Below are 5,136 nucleotides of genomic sequence, written 5' to 3'. Positions count from 1 at the left end.
CCAAAAGAGGAGGCTCCAGTGATTGACAGAATACCAAAGGAAAGTACTGGAAGCACTCGCCTATGCCAAGAAATCTGAAAAACAAAAAAACAAAACAAAAAAAAAAACACCACCTGGCCAGCTTACTGGAAGAAATCCATATTTGGACTTATTCCAAGGAAGTGTGACACAGTAGAACTTATCAAATGCATCATTACTAGCATATGGAAACCAAGTTTCCATCAAGATCATTTCGCAACAGTGACAGCAGCACATCAACGGGGGAGCTGCCAGAAATTCAAGCTGGATTCAGAAGCGGACATGGAAGGAGGACTTTCCTTGCTGATGTCAGATGGATCTTGGCTGAAAGAGAATTCCAGAAAGAAGTCTACTTGTGTTTTATTGACTATGCCAAGGCATTGGACTGCATGGATCCTAACAAGCTATAGCTAGTCTTGAGAAGAATGGGAATTCCAGAACATTTCATTGGACTTACATGGAACTTGAATAGGCACCACGAGGCAGTTGGTCAAGCAGAACAAAGGAACAGTGAATGGTTTAAGATCAGGAGAGTTGTGTGTCAGGGTTATATCCTTTTACTTTACTTACTCAATCTGTATGCTGAGAAGATAATCCAAGAAGCTGGAATACATGAAGAAGAACTTGGCATCAAAGTTGGAGGGAGTTTTAATAACACCCTTCAATATGCAGATGACACAACCTTGCTTGTTGACAATGAGGATTTTCAACCCTTGCTGATGAAGATCAAGGATTGCAGCCTTCAATATGGGTTGATTCCCAATGTAAAGAAAACCCAATCCTCCCAACTGGGCCAATAGAAAACATCATAAAGACTGAAGTTATCACAAATGTCATCTAGTTGTGTCTGTAGTCAATGTTCATGGAAGTAACAGTCAAGAAATCGAAGGATGTATTGCTCTCTCTGACATTTCTTCCCAACCCAGTGCATCTTGGAGGAGACAGAGAGAGAGGCAGGGTAAGTAGAGCATGGTCTAGGCCAGTGGTTCTCTGCCTGTGCAACCCCTTTGGGGGGTTGATCGACCATTTCACAGGGGTCGCCTAAAACCATCAGAAAACACATCTTTCCGATGGTCTTGGGAACCGAGACACTGCTCCTCTATCCGTCTCCAGGCGGGTCCGCCCACATGCAGATACGCCCACATATGAGTACTGGCATGATTACTGTTACCCATGCTACACCATGCTGCAAGACAAAATTTGATTGTTTTGTCATTAGAAATATTTCACCAAATAAAATTACATATTGTTTTTGTGATGAATCTCTATGCTTTCATGATGTTCAATTTGTAACAATGAAATACATCCTGCCTATCAGATATGTTCATTGCGATTCATAACAGTAGCAAAATTACAGTTTTGAAGTAGCAACAAAAATAATTTTATGGTTGGGGTCACCACAACATGAGGGTCGCGGCATTTAAGGGTCGTGGCATTTGCAAGGTTGAGAATCACTGGTCTAGACTCACAAACTGAAAAACTCGCTGCCATCAAGTCTATGCTGACCTCATAGGGCGGGGTAGATCTGCTCCTGTGAGTTTCCGAGACTGTCACTCTTCTAGGAGGGAGTAGAAAATCCTGTCTTTCTCCCTTGGAGCAGCTGGTGGTTTTGAACTGCTGACCTTGCAGAGGTATTGACCCACCAGAGCTTAGTCTGCAGTAAATCAGCATGGAATCAGCCAGGGGCCCTTGCCCTTGCAGGACCTTCTTCGCTGGGAGAACAGGTGGCGCCTGGGGAGAAGTCAGTCCTGAAGCTGCCCAGGCCCCCACAGCAGCTTACACCCCCCCCCCCCCCGGGAGCAGCCACTTACAGCTGCTTATTTCCACCGTACCTCTTCCTCATTTTTCTCTACTCCAACATCTTTGTTGCCTCACCAAAAAAGATGAAAGATTTTCTTCACCAGCAGGAAAAATAACGAGGCCTTCCTGTAACCCCTGCTCCCACCCCCCTTTTCTAAGAGCTAAGAAACCTTGTCCCAGAAGATGCCCAGCCTCTGCACTGCTCATTGGGTACAATGTGCCCATTCTTAACCCAAACTAATGCCCAGCCTGGTGGCCTATTCTGCTTATGACTTTCCTAAGTCACGTGTGTGGAGGCATTAGACACTGGAACAAAACAGGGGCTCTGCAAACCTAGGTAAGGAAGAATGGCTTTCAGGAGGTTATAGGTCTGAAGGATCGTAGCCAATGACCTCGAGGGGCCATTCAAGACAGAACTGAACTCTATCGTTTCACAACCTTTCTTATTCTATACCTGACAATTTGGTGCAAGGATATATATCCATATATCGTCACCACCAAGTACTCAGCCTCAAGTTTCTGGGCACCAAAAAAGCGCAACTTGGTGGTAAAGATCTCAAAAATGCAGTAGATATTTGAATATGTGGCTCTCATTCTGAAAGAAACGCCTTTGAAGTCCACTCAAGTTACTCCTTAGGTGAATGTGCCACCTAGTGGTGATAAATCTGCCCGACCTACTCTTTGGAAGAATGAAGACCTTTGTCCTTGAAGCCCTGATTCATTGTCTAAGGAGCCCTGGTGGCTCAGTGGTTACACATGGGCCTGCTAGCTATAAGGTCAGCAGTTTGAAACCACCAGCCGCTCCTTGGGAGGAAGACGGGGCTTTCCACGCCTGTGAAGAATTTCAGTCTCAGGAACCCACAGGGACAGTTCTGCTCTGTCCTATAGGGTCGCTGTGAGTTGGCAGTGAGAGTCCTTGTGTAGGAGCAGGAGGGAAGAATTGACCACACACTGAGCTTACCCAGTGGGTACTCTCACCTGCATCGGCAGGAGTCTCCCTATGGCCCAGCATAAAGACACATGGGTGGTCATGTTTTCCCACTGCTGGATGGACTTTATCTCTTTCTTTTTGTCTCTTTTCTCCTTTGTCGGATGCCATTCAAGTTTGTCAGTATACTCCCATGAAACAAAAGTAAAGAACATAAAAGGTCGATTTCCCTGAAGGCATGGTGTGCCAGTCCAACCTGTCAAGGAACAGCTTGATGATGCCTCCTGGGAGGCATCACGCTAAAGCAAACGCTGCTGCCCTCTACTGGCTTTGAACCCATGGTGGCCCCTTGAGCTGCTCCTCTGGACACAGACCATCAGACTCCCTTTTGCATGATTCCAGGTGGATTTGAACCATCAAGGATCTTGGCATGGCAGCACCCCTGAAAAGCAGGAAAGCGAGCAGGTTGACCCAGGAAGGTCTCTGTGTTAGTCTAGGTAGACTAGAGAAACAAGTCCATGGACACACATATGTGTATAAGAAAGAGGTTTATATACAAGAGCAGTTGAACATGGAGAAAACATCCCAGCCCAGTCCAGATCAAGTCCATAAGTCCGATATTAGCCCATATGCCTGATATCAATCTATAAAGTCCTCTTCAGACTCACGAAACACATGCAATAAAGCCAAATGCAGGACAATCACAAGCCGGTGGGTAGAAGTTCTTTGGGTCCAGTGGTGGTGTAAGCATCTCAGCACTGGCAGGGGTCTCTCTGTGGCTTCTCTGGCTTCTGAGGGCTGGTTGCATCCATGTGGCTTGTCTTCTGCGATGTCTCTCAGGAAGTGGCAGAGAGAGCGCAGTGTCTTCCGCTCCCAAGAAGGAAGTACCAGATTTCCCAGGAGAAGGCCATGCCCACACAGAAGTCTCAGGCTAGACTCCACCCCTACACTCTTAATCCTCAAATTGATACCAAAGTAGGTGACTAACACTTCTCCCAATCCTTCCACCCTATTTTCATTACCACCGTGCTAGTTATTGTTTTTCTTTTTATATATATTTAATTTCTTCCCCCCCCTCTTTTTCTTCAACTTTTGTTTTCTTTTTGTATTGTCTCCGTGATTGTTGGTTCATCTACTTATATAAGATAGGCATGGGAAGCAAGCCCGAGGAGAAAGCAACTGGACCGAAGGTTCCAGAGGGACTTAGGAGGAGGAGGAAGTGGGGCAAGGGAACGGTGAGCAAACAATGCCATACACAGGGGGAACAACTAGGGAATTAAAATCAACAATGAGGAGGACCTAGAGATCCCGGGGGAGTTGGAGCAACAGCAGTCTAGCTGAGAGGAATTACTAAGAGGCAGAAGGAGGGTGAACGTGATGGTGGGAAAGGAGGAAGGTAAAAGGAAACAGAGGAAAGATCTAGGAAGCAAAGCATGGATAGAGGTATAAACATAGGTATGCACTTATGAAAACTGTATTAATTCATAAAAATAGAGGTACATATATGTATATGGCAATACATTGAGGTAGTGGACAGACTTTGGTCCTCTGCTCAAGTCCTCCCTCAATGCAAGAACACTTTGTTCTAACAACCTGGCATTCTGTGATGCTCACCCTCCTGACCGGATTGCTGAAGACAAAATGGGTGAACAAGGAAATGTGATGAAGAAAGCTGATGGTGCCTGGCTATCAAAAGATATAGTGTCTGGGGTCTTAAAGACTGGAAGTTAAACAGGCAGCCATCAAGTTGAGCAGCAGCAAGCCCAGATGGAAGAAGTACATCAGCCGGTGTGATCATGAGGTGTTGATGGGATCACGTAACAGGCATCGGAAGACTCAAAACAAACAAAACATATTGTTGAGAACAGGGGGCTCAGAGCAGAGACCCAAAACCCATCTGTAACAATGGGACATCTCCTCACAGAAGGGTCACAAGGAAGGGATGAATCAACCAGGGTGAAGTATAGCACTGATGAAACACACAATATTCCTCTGGTTCCTTGAGGCTTCCTCACCCACTACTATCATGACCCCAATTCTGCCCTTTACCGCGGGCTATGCTGGAACATGTACACAGGTACAGAAAAGAGCTCAGAACACATGGAATTCAGGTCAGATAACCCCCTCAGGAGCAGAAATGGGAGTAGCAATACCAGGAGGGTAGGGGGAAGATGGGGAGAAGAGGGGAGAAGAAACCACAGTGGGAGATAGCATTTGGTGTAAGACATGAAATTAATAATAATTTATCATTGGGGTCACAAGGGTGGGGGGGGGGAAGGAAGGATAAAAAGGGGAGCTGACACCAAGGGCTCAAATAGAAAGTGAACGTTTAGAAAATAATGGTGGGAACATATGCATAAATATGCTCAACACAATTGATGAATGGATTA

This window comes from Tenrec ecaudatus, chromosome 1 (assembly GCF_050624435.1).
Source record: "Tenrec ecaudatus isolate mTenEca1 chromosome 1, mTenEca1.hap1, whole genome shotgun sequence".
Classification (NCBI taxonomy): domain Eukaryota; kingdom Metazoa; phylum Chordata; class Mammalia; order Afrosoricida; family Tenrecidae; genus Tenrec; species Tenrec ecaudatus.
Note: the sequence above shows the minus strand (reverse complement) of the source record.